This window comes from Meriones unguiculatus, chromosome 2 (assembly GCF_030254825.1).
Source record: "Meriones unguiculatus strain TT.TT164.6M chromosome 2, Bangor_MerUng_6.1, whole genome shotgun sequence".
Taxonomy (NCBI): Eukaryota; Metazoa; Chordata; class Mammalia; order Rodentia; family Muridae; genus Meriones; species Meriones unguiculatus.
In genome coordinates, this window is record NC_083350.1 from 137,292,684 (window position 1) to 137,309,865 (window position 17,182).

Genomic DNA, 17,182 nt, shown 5'->3' on the forward strand with positions numbered 1-17,182 from the left:
ATATTAAGTATAAAACAGAACCAGGACAGGTTGGCATAGGCATGTCAGTTGAGGTACTTGGTAGGGTGAGGCAGGATCATCTCAAGCCAAAGGCCAGTCGGGACAAGTTAATGGCACCATCCTTAAGACAAAACAAAACAAAATACCACAATCAACCACTGAAGAAGGCTGGGGCTGAGACTCAGTGAGAGAACACTTGATCAGCATGCACAGGCCCTGGGATCAAACTGAGTACTCTGAGTACTCCTTTTTTTAAGGATAGTTTTTATTTATATAAGTAAGATAAGATGTTGTTGAATATCACTGGGTCTCCTGGCAGGAATTTGAGTCTAGGCTTTTCTATGAGCAAAGGAAAGCAGCCGACAAATTGGGCATGATCTGTTTAGAAGCACATTGATCAACTTCTAAAATAAAACAACACAGATGTAGGCTTTCTTCTTAAGTAGGGAGGTGGCTTTGGTTGCCAAATGTGGTGTCTACCAATTCTAGAAACTCCATGAATCCCTATGTCATCCTTGAGTCTGGGAAGCCGCTTGGAAGCTGCCGAAGACCCAGGTCCCCACTGTGTATGACTCCTGGAAAAGCCTGCCTGTGATGAAGAGGGCAGCTTTCTGAAGCCCTCAGCAGCACAGCTCAGGGCTGAACCCCCCTTCTTTCTGGGTTGATTTGTTTCCACTCATGTTGAGTAAGTCTCTCCCTCTTGCAATGCTAGAAACGGTATAGAAAAAGAATGGAGAGTGAAACAAATTCTCTTACCAACCATCATTCTACTGCTCCGGGTTGACATCACTGAAGCTGGTGTATCTGCTTTGTGGTCTCTTATTTATGCGAGCAGCCATGTGCATGTCTCTGCAAGTAAAATCTGGGTCAGACTGCGGATAGTGATGCTTGTTCTGCCTTTGTTTTGTTTTGGTAATGGTCTTTGCTGAGTTGTGATGAACATGTTTTTATTTTTAATGACTGCCTGGCATTCTATCATGGAGGTATTCATAATTTATTTAATGGATCCCCTGTTGTTGAACATTTAGGCGGTTTTCAATTTGTGTGCTTATAAATAAATAATGCTACATTTAATAACCTTGAAGATAATTGCGTGTGCATTGCTGATTATTTCTTTAGGACATATTTTTAGTTCTTCAGGACATATACGCTGAATGTTGTTGGGTTTCAGGATGAGACTAGCACTGGTAATTGATTGCATACTAGTAAGCCATCAGACAGACAGACAGAGGAGAGGGAGAGAAGAGGGAGAGATGGTATGTGTGTGAGAGTGTGTTTGTGTGTGTGTGTGTGTGTGTGTGTGCGCGCGTGTATGTGAGAGAGAGAGATTTAGGGACTCGAGGGATGTGTTTTGCTTCAGATCCTCTAGACAAGTACTTGAAAATGCTTTACTACTCACTACTAATTTTCACCCGAGAAATCTTTACAAGACACTGAGTAGAGAGATATACAAAGAATTAAGATATATAAAACAGACACATATACATCATAAAGAAATTTAAAACAATACTTTGGCACACACACATATATAAAATTGTAATGCTTACTGAAAAAGAAACAAATTTTTGTTCTAATGAGATGGATATGCTTGTTTATTTTTACATAAATAATGAAATCCTGGCTGAGTGTTTGACTCCGCAGGGCATGTAGAGTCTCGTCAACATTTTACAGATCTGATCAGCAATTGATTTTATGATTTTCATTGCTGAGGATGCCACTTCATGCAAGTATATAATACATAACAGCAGATGTATGTTTAGGGTAATTTCAGAAATGGTTGGAAATTCTTTACTAATTCCAAACCAAAACTCATTTAGCAGTTATTTTGTTAATGAGAAAGATTAGCATCTCAGGTAGAACTTTTAAAAACCATCTTCTAACACAATGAAACCCAAAGATGTACTGATTTGACGCTAGAGGAATGCTGGTAGGAGATTGTTGTTAAAAGTATTTTCCATAATTAAACTGTTGTAACCCTCTAAGAGAAGAAAGCTTTGTGTAAGTCTCTCCCTCTTGCAATGCTAGAAATGGTATAGAAAAAGAACACAGCACATCATATACAGTGATCCGTGCTGATGAAAGTGCTGTAGGCCATGTGCATCGGCACTGAGCACCGTAACAACAAAGCGTATGTGCTGTATTCCGAGCCAAGGCTGGGGCCCGGCGAGATGGCTCAGCAGGTAAAGGTGCTCCCTCCAAAGCCTGATGATCTAGGTTTTTGATCCCAGTCCCCACATGGTACTAGGAGAGAACCGACTTCTGCAAGTTGTCCCCAGTGGATGTGTTATTATAGCCCTCCACTTTTAGGAGAGCAGCAAGAGCTTGAAACCACTCACCACGTCACACCCACAGTCAAGCCTAGAGAGACAACGGATCATCAGTACTCGCTTGCTGATGCTTAGCTTGATTGCTCTACTCTGACACAGTTCAGGAACCCCTGCTGTGGCACGCTCACATCAATAACCAGGACAATCCCCCACAGGCACACCCACAGGCCAGTTGACCATTTTCCAGTAAGACTCTTTCCCCAGGTGTCTCAAGTTGTCACTCAGAGCTGACAGTCACAGGCTTGTTCTAAGTTTTCGTAGTTCTTGGAGTGTTCTGGAGAAGTTCTGGGTCCTTTTCAGAAGTGGCCATGGGTCTAGATTGGTGTCTGCTGCAGTCCTTTAAAAAAAAAAAAGGCTGAGAAAAGAGATCATTTGGCTTCATGTGCATCATAGAGGGAAGTCGAGGCAGGAAGTCAAGGCAGAAATTGAAGCAGAGACCATGAACAGCTTTCCGGCTTGCTCCTTGTGGCTTGTTCAGCATGCTTTCTCATAGAACCCAGGGCCAACTTCACAAGATGGTATCATGCACAGAGGCCTGAGCACATACACGTTGACCATCAATCAAGAAAATACCCACAGGCATAGCCACAGGTCAGGCTGATGGAGGCCGTTTCTCAACCGCGGTTCTTTCTTCCCAGGTGACTCTAGTGTGTTAAGTTGTCAAAAACTAGGCAGCATGGAAGACCTAGTCTTTGTCAGATACTCCACTTACCTCTTCAGGCACAAGAGTCATTGTGCCCTCAAGCATCTCACTTGCAGTACAGCACACTGACAAGGAAAAAGCATATGCAGCTCCAAAGTGCTGTACATACAACGAAGAGGCTCCGAGTCTTGGAGCTAAGGTGTCAGCCGTGGACCAGAAACCCTGGGCTTTGCTGTGGCGGTGACGTCGAAGCTGAATCTTGCCAATCAATAAACGTTTCTTTCATAGTGATGGCAAAGTATGCTATGGAGAGGGAACACCGTGTTCAATGCACGGGATTATGATGGTGAGTGCCCAGTGATGACATTCCTCTGGGTGCACTTGGACAGAATCGTCACCCTCTGCTGTCCCAGATGCTGCCTCTGTGCAGACTGTGACCCCCTCAGTCTCAGGCCCTGAGTCCTCAGTCTCTGGTTGGTTCATCCACTTACCTCAGGCGCCAAAGCTCACACAACACTGACTTGTATATGTGCAATAAGGATCATAGCAGCTGTTGGGAACTTGGACAGAGCTCAAATTGTGAAGGGCTAGATGGAGCAGACAAGAGGCCTCTGGATGGCCCTGGCAGCTATTTAGGGACAGTTGCTTTATGTGTGACAGAATAGCGCCGGGAGATGGAGGGTACGTGTCCTCACGGTGCTGATGAACACAGTAAGCTCCTGTCTTCTTCTGTAGCCATAACAATTCCACAGTATGTGCTCTCCTCCCATCCCCACCCCCATCCCCAGAAGAACAACTGTGTGCTCTTAGCTCTGTGTTGCTGATCCACTTCACACTTCTTTGAGGACAATATTGCACTATTAGAGTTAGGCAGCGGAAGCTTGCAGTTTTGAAGTCTGCTTCAGGGTGGCGAAAAGTGACAGTGTAAGGAGGAATGACTTGAAAAGTGCTAATAGTAAAACATTACTTATTTTGGTGTGTCTAGAAGTATGCACTATTTGCTGTGACTGGTGTGAAAAGAGTCAGCAAGTGGGAAAATTGTGTTTTGGCTAACGTAAATTAAAACTCCACATATCACACTGTGGTTGTGTTTTCTTTCTGTAGTATTTCCTGGTCATTTGTATCAGTTATACCTAAAGCCACATGGTTAAAAAAAATGGATGAAAACTCTGGGGTTTCTGTTGGAGAGCAGATTGATTTTGTATTTGTTCTATGAGTTGGTTTTGCTAATAGTTGTAAATCTAAACAGAACTATTAATACGTAGAAAAGAATCAATCGGGTTTTTTTTTTTAATTGTAAACTTTCATCAGTAATCTTTACATGCTACTGTCTGGAAACCATACACACTTTTATTATTGGTAATTGTATTTTCTTTTAAATAAAAATACATCACATATATATTTCTTTCAAATATAAATGTAGGTGGGGTTTTTTTTTTGGTAATTGATCACTTTTGGGGAGGTATTTTCTTTATAGTTTCTTTTTTTTCTGTCTTTTCTTAACTACTTGAGCTTCATTTGGGAGCAGCACCTGTAGTTCCCAGGAGCATTCAGCATATTTTCATTCCAATCACCCCAGGACATTCTGAAACCCTGTTTTCCCGAGCTTTCCCCATAGTCCGTGCTTCAGTGGTATAATCTGAATCAGACACACCCTGGAATTGCATATTAACATTCAGATGCATTTCTGTATCGGCCAACTTCTCACCCCGGGCCCCCACTCTACACAGCTAACACGGAGGTAAGCCATGCACACGTTGGTGGGTCGCCTTGCTCTTCTGTCCATCAATCTGTTCATGACAAACAGAAGAGGTGTGCATCGAGTCGTGAAGAACACGATGGTGCTCAGTGGGAAAATGAGAGGCGCACGTCCTTTGCACCTTTTGACAGAAGGTCCCAGAGACTGACAGGCAGAACTGTCACAGCTGTGTGAGTGGGTGGATTTTGCAGGTGTCACATTTCAGAGGCTCCAGGGAACCTCTCACTCCTGTCTCTCCTTCACTCCTTCTTACCCACCGGTCTCTTGATGTTAGAATGCTCCTGGAAATTCAGGCTTTTGATAGGGAATAAAGTTCTTCTAATTTTTGTTTGTGAACATAAAAGGAAATCATAGTTTTGATAAAATTTGCCATGCTTAAGGGAAGTATTTCTGTAGATCTTAACTCCTGGTCCATTATTATACTTGATTTCCAGTGGTTTCATCAGCTAAACAATTGCCCACAAACACAATGAACTGAGTCTACAAGAAAAAAATCCCTTAGAAATGGAACCAAAGGGAATGTCCAGGAATGGAGGAAGCCCTGGCTTTGTGAAATCACCTCTCATCTTCAACAGTTGGAATTCTGAAAGTTGTCACCTGTCCATATGTGAGCAGTTGATGTGTAACTATTTAAAGGGTAGTGGAGATTTTCTTCAGGCATAATGCTCTTCACTTGGCTGAAGAGGCAGGGCTGCCAGCCTAAATCCTTTCATCCTTTTCTCTTTCTGGCTTCTGAGATTAATAAGCTCGTGGGGCTAGCCCCTTTAATGGTTAAAGAGTTAGCACAGGATTGAGTGATGATACCACTTTTGGCTACTCTGTGCAAGAGAAATGAAAACTTAAATGTACACAAAACTTTGTACACAAATGTTCATAGCTGTGATTCCTAACAGACAAATGCTAAAAATGACCCAAACACCCACCAACTGAAGAACGATGGATAAAACAAAGTTTGATATCTGTGAACAGTAAATATCATTTATCATCAAAGGGAAACAAGATATAACACACGCTATGGCATAGGTGAACCCCTAAAACATTATGGTACATGAAAGAAGCCAGTTTATAAAAGGCCATGTTTTCTAAGACTGCATGTATATGCAGTTTCCAGAACAGGAAGCGTGTGAAGAAAGTACATGAGTGGTTGCTGGGGGTCGAAGGTGTTAGGATGGGGAAGGACAACACAAGCATTTGCTGGCATACTTAAAAAATTGCCTGTGATGGTCACACATGGTAAAAACTGCTGAATCCCTTATTTCAACCAAATGATCATGTGGTTGTGAATTGCATCCCAATTAAGCCATTTGAAAATAAGGCAAGAAGTTACAAAACTTGAAAACCCTAGAATTCAAGCCCTTTTCATAGGATGCAGAGCAGAGCAGGACATTTGAATGATCTCCTAGCAGTAATGTGCTGCTTCTAATGCTGTGTTTACTGCATTCAGTTTGCTACTACTTTTCTTTAAATTACACACATATATCACAAACACTGCTAGAATCTGTGATGCACTTCATGAGCAAAAAGAAAATCATGGAAAAACTGAATTTCAATTCATAATTAAAACAACGATTCTGTGAAGCACAGTGTTTTATCTGCCTTTCCCATCACTATCATCTCCATCTGCTGTGTTTTGTGAATGCTGTGTGCATCTCCAGGGTCCTAGCCAGGGAAACAGATCCTGTGAGGTGGTCTCTGTTTGTCTGGAGAAGGTGTTAGTGATTGTGTTGTGGTTCCATGTGTTACAAGAAAGTACTGTGCCATCTTTAATCCTATAATGACCCCATGGTGAGGCTCATGACCTCTATTTCACTGAAGCCACTGCTAAGTCTTGGAGAGATGCAGAAGTGTTCAGAATAAGAGAACCAGCCAGTGAGAAGATCTGTAACTAAGCCTTGTCTGTCAAATGCTTGAGTCTTTGCTCGTCTCCAGGATAACCTGTTAGCTCCTGCAATGCTTGTGTTCGGTGAACTTCTGAAACCCACCTTCCTCTGACAAAGTTAGTAAAAATAACGTGACCCCATCTCAGTTGAGGACCACAGTCTTTTTTTCTTTCTTCATCAGACAAAAATAACTTTGTCAAGCCTTGCATTGTTTATTTTGTAATGCAGGGAGGATTTACTTGCTAGGTATAAAAATATATGGCACATGTGATCTCAATTTTTGTAGAGTTTTAGACATGCTTTCTCCTCTTCTCTAACACACTCATCTGCAGAATCCTAAGCCCTGGACTTGATTGCCAATCTGAGGATCTATTTCTGGAGAGAAAGTGTCGCCGCAGAAGGTGGTGACCCAACTTGAGGTGCAGGATGGGGTGCTGTCGTTACTGAAGCACTGGTAACAGAGCTTACAGTGGGGGCAGTTAGAGGCCATCAGTCTAGGTCTCTTTGTTTTCCAGAAAAATGGAACATGAGTTTGGAGTAACCAAAGCCTGCTTGGCTGTTGAAGACCTCTACATGCTCGGGACCTCATGAAGTTCACTTATCTCTTCTCTGAGAAATTATGCTTTGATCTCCCATTCTGTGGGGGCTTTGCTTCAGGCACAGGCCAAGTACAGACTTTGCCTTGATATCCTGGAGTGTGTGTGTGTGTGTGTGTGTGTGTGTGTGTGTGTGTGTTGGAGACAGTGTAATAACTTTGTAGGAAAGTATAGCAGGATAAAACAACCCCAAAGTAGACATTTCAGAAAAATTGCACAGAGTTGGTACTTGATTTGTAGAAGTGATCTGAATTGAGAGGAATCTGAATGCTGAGGAAAACAATGAGACTTTGGCAGGAGGCAAGCCTGTCACTCTTGTGGGGATTCGCTGGCTGATGTAGACAGAGGAAGCATCACATGAGCAAATCTGCTCTGTGGACATTACTCTGGCAGTCACTTTTGAGGATGCCTTGTAAAGAAAATTTTAAAGGAAATGATGTTTTTTCTTGGTCACAAAGTACTATGTTGTTCCTCTGTGACATGTACCGTTGATTGCTGATTACATTATTTACTATTGGTTGCAGACCAGTATCTTAATTTTCACTTACATCCCATTTGAAGAAATGTAAAAAAAAAAAGATGTGAAAATATGCATTTTTAGGATCAGTGTAAATTCTTAATAAATAAATATTTGCCAGATGACAGAATCTATCTGTGATGCTCCATTTTGAGTGTCATGTTGACAGTCACCCAGGGAGAGAGCTTCACTGAGGACTTATCCAGTAAGGTTGGCTTACAGTCATGACTTCAGGCATTATCTTGATTACATTCATTGAGAGAAGACCTGCCCATTACACGTGACCCCATTGTCTGGGTTTGTGCCCTGGATTGCTTAAAAGTATGTCTGCATTCATTCTCTTTCTGCTCTTGACCAGCTACTTCAAGTTCCTACTGCCTTAACTTTCCCACAGTGATGGGCTGTGTGCTAAATAAAGCTTTTATCCCCTGAGTTCATTTTATTAGGGTATTTTGTCACAACAATTGGAAAGAAAACTAAGACACCATCTTTCCTGTCTGCATCCAAGGCATATCTGGAATAAAAGATATTAACACTGCACATGGTTTCTGAGTGATAGCTTTGCTCAGTTTGGTACCTTTTGAAAGAAACCACCAATCATTTGATTTCCTTGAGCCCTTGTATTTTTTGAGGGGTAACAATTATCCCTCATAGAAAAAAATTTGGGGAAAAACCGATTTGAGAAACGAGTGACTATGGTAACTCTCTCTTTTGTGAGAGAGCAACATTATTTCATTTCTATTTCAGGTTTAACCGTGGAAACTGTTTTGGCCCCAAGTGGTCATATAGCTCAAGAAGTAGGGTGTAAAGACATTGGCCCCAAGTGGTCATATGGTTCAAGAAGTAGGGTGTAAAAACCAGTGAGAAGGTCACAGTATGCTTGAAAGAAATCTCCAGGGCTACTTTAGATTTCAGTGTGCGGGAATCTCCCCAGAAGAAAGATGGTGTGCACAAACATGGCGAAGGTTTGCTGGGCCTGCTCTCTCTTGCCCCAGCTGGGTATTTCTTGGATCCAGGTTGGCCTATTTGTTCTTCCCAATATTAACTCAGTGGGATTCCAGCCAAGAATGTGTAAAGAGGAGGGCAGCTGGGTCTGCCTTGACCTCTAACTTTGCAGTTTGCCTTGGAGGCTGCTTGGCCTCAGTTCGCACCCTGCGCAGAGCTGCTCAACGAGCAGAAGACAGTAAGCTGTCTGCCAAGCTCAGATGCATTCTTAGCATTCTCCATGTGTTTGTACTTGTGCAACCCAAAAGGAGTGCGGAGCTCGGAGCTAGGAGAGGGGGGCGGAAGGAGGTGGTGGGAAAGGCCCTTAGTATGATGATAAAGTGGCCTCGTCTGTGGCAGTTTCTAGTGACATGGCTGGTATGAGCATGCCCCATCTTGTGGAAGGGGGGGGCCCACTGTGCCTCCTGGAAAGTATTACAGAGAGGGTATAGAACCTCTTTCCTTGGAACAAACTAAGGTGGTTCTTTCGAAGCCCATTTATCTTGGCTATGAAAATTAAGTTGAAAATAAATCCACCATATATAATTAAAAGAAAAAGAACAGTTTTAGTCAGATGCACATGTAAGGGAGTTCACAAAGAATTGTAAGTTTAAGAAAGAGATTAGAATTTGGAGATTATATACAACTATAATAAAAAAAGTGATGGATCACAGATATGCAGTGAGGGAAATGATAAGCTTTGGGAAAGTGAACTCTAAGAAGATAAAGATGTGAGAGAAACAAATAGCAGACAAGGGCCATTTCTCTAAAGCTTATTTATGTAGAGGTAGGTCTATATCACTGCAGGGAAAGGTTGCTCTCTCTTGGTAAGGCTAGCTAGCTAGCATTGTAAAGGGAAATTTATTCCCTGTTTTTAAACAGATATGGAGAGGGTAGAGTGTCTTCTGCATCTGTCATTTTCCTGTTGCCTTCTGTTCAAAATAATCTTCATGCCAAAATACCAAGTTTTGGAGCAGCAAATTTTGATTCCCCAAATACTCGTTCCTCTAGCTTATGCAAATGTGCACACCACACCACACACACACACACACACACACACACACACACTCACTCACTCACTCACTCACTGTACAGGACAGATAAAAATAGCTTCTGTCCCAAGGCCTAATAGTCTAAATAAAAGACAGTCACTGCAGCTGTGGTGATCTATGTCTGTGAGTCTTGCTCACGCAGATGCTTTCTCTGGAAAGATGTTTCAGAGTGGGAAGGGAGATCTCAGGCTGCCCTGTCTCAGGCAGGTAATGGCTCAGCTTGTTTCTTCCCTTATGAAACGGAAGTGAATGAGCCACCCGCCCAGCTTGTGCTTGAGGGCCTGTTGAAGAGTCAACTGAACTTGCAGGAAATTCACAGACACCAGAACACAAAGGATACGAAGTGTAAGGTCAAATACAGTCTCACAGGAAAGTAAGTCAGGACATTGACCACATGAAGGGTATGTGGTAAGATTGACACTCATGCTGTCTTCCTTGCAGGAAGGCAGGCTGATAGTCTTGGGCTTTGATACTTTGATAGCTAAGTGCACCATGAGAGGAGACCACCCATGTTTCCCTGCCCTCCCTCTGGAAGCCTGTGCTTAGTTAACTGACACATTTTGCTCTGTCTGTTGAGTGGCCCTGTGGGGACCCTGTGAAACGGGGTCTCTTCAGAGGAGTTTGTAAACAACACTTGCCAACAAACGGCATCAGATGAGGCAGCAATCTTGCAGTTATTGTTTATTACCTACCTCTGGTCCTCTCTGTGTTGCTTTCAGAGAAGGCATGGCAATTACTAATGCTGAACGGAGGCCTGACAGGAGCATACTCAGCTAGGTGGCATTTCAGTAGATCAGCAAATGTGCTGAGAGTGGTTACACAGCCTCTCTTACCCTAGGTTGATCGGCTGGGTAGCATTGCTTCTCTGCAGGATCTTGCTCATCCCCAGGTCCACGGGAGCCATTCATGGTGCGCTTGTATCATGTTGTATTATGTGGGACTCATACTATCTGTCTGTGTCAAATTGACTAACCAAAACAATTTAAAGAGGAAGGAAAGGCTTATCCTTGCTCACAGTTCAAAGGAGCATCATGGTAGGGAAGATGTAAGTATGGTAGGTCAGAGCTTGAGGCAGCTGCTCACGGAGAGAGCAACGAATGTTCAGTTTTCTTCCTTCTCCTTTTTCTTCAGTTCAGAATCCCAGCTCATGAAATCGTGCCACTCACAATTAGAATGGCCTTCTCACTTCCATTAATGCAATCCTGATACTCCTTGACAAGCCGGCACAGAGAATAACATAATCTAGGTTTTCCCAGAGGCCTACCTCCTTGGTAGCTCTAGATCTTGTCCTGTTAACAATCAATATTAGCCGTCACGTGGTTTTGGGGGTTGGGTTTAGAGTCTCAGCAGCCGCTGGCCTACAGATGGATATGATGGCTTGAGAGAAATCGGTTCTCATCTTAGGAGATGCTGTGCTCAGGTGTCTGATGTAGTTAAAGTGTAATAATGAATGGCGCCTAAGCCTCATGACCTAGTGCCTTGCTAGGTGACAGCCATTTTAGCATCTGATTGGCAAATGCTGGTCAACCCCTTAAGTACTCTTCCATAGGAACTCATCTGTAGCCACTCCACAACTGAAATTTGAAGTTGGCAAATGAAGGACATCATCCTCCCTAGACATGGCCCCACATGGATTACTCTGTGTTCCATTAATGGATTCATTGGTCCCCTAATGGTAAGCTTAATGGCAGTGTAATGTCTGTCCATTAAGAATGTGGAATGTGTACCTGGAGCCACTCAGAAGTCCTCATCACAGGCCTTCTGCAAAGGTTGGTTCTTCACAGAGTTTACTCTTGGAGACTGGGGTGGTGACTTTTCATTTCTGCACTCCCCAATGTATGAGACACAGCTAGCACTCAGTAGGCATTTTGAAAATACGTGGGGAATGATTAATGTCCCACTGAAAATCCATTGTGGAGAAATGGTCCCCACCCCACCTCCTCTGTGTGTGTGTGTGTGTGTGTGTGTGTGTGTGTGTGTGTGTGTGGTGGCCAGAGGTGACACTCTGTGTCTTTACTTTATTTACTGGCAGCGTTTCTCATCGTCACTTCAGCAAGTGACTTTCCCTGAGGATCCCTGTCTCCATCCTCAGAAAGCTGGGATTACAAAAAGACATTCAAACCTACTTCAATTTTTATGATAATAAAATAAAAACTATGACAGTTGCAATAAAAACTCTACCCAGCATTGAACCATTCCTTTTGAGTAGAACCATCTGGCTTATATCACAGAATCCAAACTACCAAGCACTCTTTATCCACAGAACCATCTCCCCAGCCCCTTTTCTCCCTTTTTAGACCTAATTCTGAAGATGTGAGCCATATATTTTTAGGGGACTTTAGTTGTCTCTGAGTACTCCCCAGTCCTTTGTGGGATAAGAGGAGCCCTAGTTGATTATGTACATGATGGGAAGTTGTGCTTATTGTGAAAGTGGGGCGTCAAGCCATGTCTTTCAGCAGCACTGGCTCCTAGAAAAGACCTCTTGGTCTTCTCCAACAAGGCCAGAGTCATCTGTGAGGAAGGATTAACTTGGCCTTCTGACCAGGAGGGATAAGTTGGTACCAGGACCTGGGAGCCAAAGGCAGCACCACCCCTGCCCCCTGGCCAGTGTCTGTGTGGAACACTAAATGCTCACAAGAAACAACAGAATGCGTGACATCAGCTTAATTATTTCACATTGTTTTAGGAGATGCTTAAAGTAAAAGGGGAAGCTCACCAAACAAGTGAGTGGGCTCTTCTCTGGGACCTTTGGGAAGATCTGCCTCCTAGAATCTTTCCACTGTTTCTCTGATTTTATTGACGGCTTTGCCTCCTTTCTGTTGGAGCCCAAGTTCTGAGCCACTGAGATGCTTCTGCGCTGTCCCCTGCTGAGGATCTGAATCACCCTCGCTCAACTATGAGCCACCTAGACAGGGAGCATTCAGGTCTCCTGTTTGGTACTGGTCAGAAATTGGCTCTGTTCTAAAGGGAAAGTTCAACTCTTTCAAGGGTAGAGTCTTCATTTCTGTTGCCATTATTTTTCTTCCGTTATTATTCGTCTTAATCAGCTGCATAAATCTCACATCTTCCTAACAACGTCTCCTGGTGTACACCCTCTGATTTCTCATCTCACACATCAAAACACAGTGAAAAACCCACATTGCATGGAGTGACCGAGAGTGTTGCTTGGAAAAACTGCACATAGAAAGTCAGACCCAGTGTGTAAGACTGAGAGCCGACACGGTTTGGGAAACGCAGCTTGGTCATAGCTCATGTTAAGCACATACCACTATCAAACCCTGCGTGATGCCAAATGGCGTGGTTAAAGCACCAAGTAGAACCTGATGATAAGGTTCTAGTACGCCTTGGTGCTGAGCTCCACACTTCCAACTACTCCGAGGGCAGGTAATGGCTCTTTTAATCCTTGAATTGCTTCTGACTATTATGTAATCATTTGTACTGAGTTGAAGCTGCCTTCCTAATGACTAAATTATTTTCCTGCGTTTTAATTGTAAAATATACTGAAAAGTACACAAAACAAACATACCCCACATGTTTCAGTAGCACCAGTGTGGCCATGTCTCCTTTTGGGGCTCAGAGGATGCTTTTACTTCACAAAACAATCTCACTAACTCAGGAAATTGGGAGGAGCGGGAGACATTTACGATGGTGAAAAGTAAGACTTAACAACAATTTATAGAGGTCTTTTTCTCAGAGCTGGAGACAGTTTAGTGGTTAGAAGAGCTTGCTGCACAAGCCCAAGGACCAGAAGTCAGATCCCAGTGCCCGCTTTAAGAAAGATATATGTGGTCCCATGCCTCTCTGGCGCCCTAGCACTAAGGCAGTGAGGACATAAAGTCCTCTGGGAGTTTTCTAGCTGTAAATCTAACCAAAAAAAAGTGAACTACAAGTTCAGTGAGAGACCCTGCCTCAAAGGAGTAAGGCAGAGAGTGATAGAAGAGGACAACCAGTGCCCTCCTCATATACATGGGTGCACTCATGCCTGACACAAGCAGGACACAAACACACACACATACATATAAATGCACACATGTGTATTATTCTCTGTTGATGGAGACAATATCTGAGAAACCCTAGGAGATCAGAGTCATATAACAGAGGTCTTGAGAAAGCAGCTACAATGCTCAACACCCTTCCTCCTGCCCCCGCCGCAGTGCAGAGGACTGACCCCCTGCATTTGCCAGACAAGTGCCTTAACCACTGAGCCATACCCTTGACCCTTAGAAAAGTTGCTTGAGTAGAGTTATTGGATGGCAGTTATCAAGTTATTAAATAAAATAACAATAGACACCACTTTGTTCTCTTAAAAAAAAAAAAACAGTATTGCTTTTCTTAAATTTGCCCTGTATGGGCAATAGAAAATTGAACTTCTTCCAAAGCTCTAATCAGAAACTGTAAATTGTGAGTGAACCGGGGTGAAGTAAGGAACATTTGCTGAACTCGAAAACGAGGGTACAAATGGTACGGAGGCACCACATGGCGTTGGATGGGTTTACTAAAACAGCCCTGCCGGGGAAGCTGGAAATCAGAGACTAGAGCAACTGGTGCCCCAGCTGAGTCTGGTCCCTTGGAAGCCCGAGATTCATTAGCCTCTTTGCATTTGGTTTTTAAAACAGATAGAAACGTCGACAGGTTTAGTATATTTGCAAACTTGCCACACACCAAAGACCTCCTTTGTGGCTCCACAAATGCTCTGGCCTGGAGCTGCATCTCTCAGAGGAAGGAAGGCTCACACATCTTCTGTGTGCGTCTCTCTACTTGGCCAACAGGGATAAAATGAATAACTTACCTATCTTTCCTGATCATCTTGGTCAGTTGTTGACCTGGGCAGCACTTATTAAATGTTTCTCTGGTCTGGCACTGAGACACTGTCACAGTTTCGAGAGTCATTTATCACTTTCTCCTCTCACTCTTTCCTTGTGTTGTGGATGGCATGTATGTGTGTGTGACTACACATGGGCCAGAAGATGACATCAGCTGTCCTGTTCTATCAGGATCCACTTTGTTACTTTGAGACAGGGTCTCTCATGGAATTTGGAGCCAGCAACCTCCAATGATTCACCTAGTCTCTTTCCTCCACAGTGCTGGGCTTACAAGTGTACACGCCACACCAAGCTTTTCAGGTGGGTATTAGGGATTTGAACTCAGGTCCTCTCATCTTGCTCAGCAAATGTTCTTACTCACTGAGCTATCTCGCCAGCTCCAGTGAACATGGTTAAGAAGACTGGGGTGTGGCACGCTCAGCTTCTGATGTGATAGGAGCAGGAACATAACAAGCAGGAAAGAGAGTCACAAAACGTTTCTGTGTTCTACACTGACATACTTGCTCTCCTGTTGCTGGGAAGAAGTGAAGCTTTGAAAAGACAGCATCTGCAACAAATGGTGCTGGTCCAGTGGATGTCTACATGCAGAAAAATGCAAGTAGATCCATACTTATCACCCTGCACCAAACTAAAGTCCAAGTGGATCAAAGACCTCAAAATAAAACCAGACACATTAAATCGGTTAGAAGAATAAGTGGGGAAGAGCCTAGAACTCATTGGTACAGGAGACAACTTCCTGAACAGAACACCAACAGCACAGGCTCTAAGAGCAACAATCAATAAATGGGACCTCATGAAACTGAAAACTTCTGTAAAGCAAAGGACACCGTCATCAAAACAAAACGACTGCCTACAGATTGGGAAAGAATCTTCACCAACCCTTTATCTGACAGAGGACTAATATCCACTATTTATAAAGAACTAAATAAGCTGAAAAGCAGCAAACCAAGTAATCCACTTAAAAAATGGGGAACAGAGCTAAACAGAGAATTCTCTGTAGAGGAATACCGAATGGCAGAGAAGCACTTAAAGAAATGCTCAACCTCACTAGCCATTAGGGAAATGCAAATGAAAACAACCCTGAGATTTCACCTTACACCTATCAGAATGGCCAAGATGAAAAACTTGAGTGACAACACATGCTGGAGAGGCTGTGGAGGAAGGGGAACCCTCATCCATTGCTGGTGGGAATGTAAACTTGTACAACCCCTCTGGAAGTCAATCTGGTGCTTTCTCAGACAATTAGGAATATTGCTTCCTCAAGATCCAGCCATACCACTCCTAGGCATATATCCAAAAGAGGCTCAAGTACACAATAAGGACATTTGCTCAACCATGTTTGTAGCATCTTTATTTGTAATAGCCAGAAGTTGGAAACAGCCCAGATGCCTCTCAGTGGAGGAATGGATGCATAAATTGTGGTATATCTACACAATGGAATATTACTCAGCAATAAAAAATAAGGAAATCATGAAATTTGCTGGTAAATGGTGGGACCTGGAAAGGATCATCCTGAGTGAGCTGTCCCAGAAGCAGAAAGACACACACGGTATATACTCACTCATATAGACATGTAATATAGGATAAACCTAATAAAATCTGTACATCTAAAGAAACTAATCAACAGAGAGGACCCTGACTAAAATGCTCAATCCCCATCCTGAAAGGCAAAGAGGATGGACATCAGAAGAAGAAGAAGAAAACAGGAAACAAGCTAGGAACCTGCCACGGAGGGCCTCTGAAAGCCTCTGCCCCACAGACTATCAAAGCAGATGCTGAGACTTATGGCCAACTGTTGGGCAATGTGCATGGAATCTTATGAAAGAAGTGGGAAATAATAAGATCTGGAGAGGACAGGAACTCCACAAGGAGAGCAACAGAACCAAAAAATTTGAACACAGGGGTCTTCCCAGAGACTCATACTCCAACTAAGTACCAGGCATGGAGATAACCTAGAACCCCTGCACAGATGTAGCCCATGGCAGTTCAGTGTCCAAGTGGGTTACATAGTAATGGAAAGAAGGACTGCCTCTGACATAATCTGATTGGCCTGCTCTTTGATCACCTCCCCCTGAGGGGGGAGCAGCCTTACCAGGCCACAGAAGACGACAATGCAGCCACTCCTGATGAGATCTGATAGACTAAGATCAGAAGGAAGGAGAGGAGGACCTCCCCTATCAGTGGACTTGGGGAGGGGCATGCGTGAAGAAGGGTGTTGAAGGGTGGGATTGGGAGGGGAGGAGGGGGGTTTATGGAGGGATACAAAGTGAATGAAGTGTAATTAATAATAATAATAAAGAGTTTTGTGTTTTGAAAGAATTGCTTTGCTTTCTCACCACATGTGGGCTTTCCATTTTGTCCATGTATGTCAACATCCAGAACCACTTTCTTCATGAAAGCGTTATGGCTTCACATTCTCACATAATCTAAAGTTATATAAATGCATGGTTCCTTCATCTTCTACGTGATACGATTCTGGGCTTCAGTTATTTTCCACATAAGTGAAGCCTGTAAATACCACTGAAGGGCAAAGTAATCACTCGTTCTAGTCACTCCTCCATTGTCCAAATTCTGCTTGTATTTCAGAGGTCATCCAGATGT

General features: G+C 43.3%; 1 protein-coding gene across 7 annotated transcripts in view; it reads left to right on the plus strand.

The window, feature by feature from the left end:
* Nucleotides 1–17,182, plus strand: part of Tnik (TRAF2 and NCK interacting kinase) — a 427,262-nt gene that overhangs the window by 60,887 nt on the left and 349,193 nt on the right. The gene's annotated exons all lie outside the window — the stretch shown is intronic.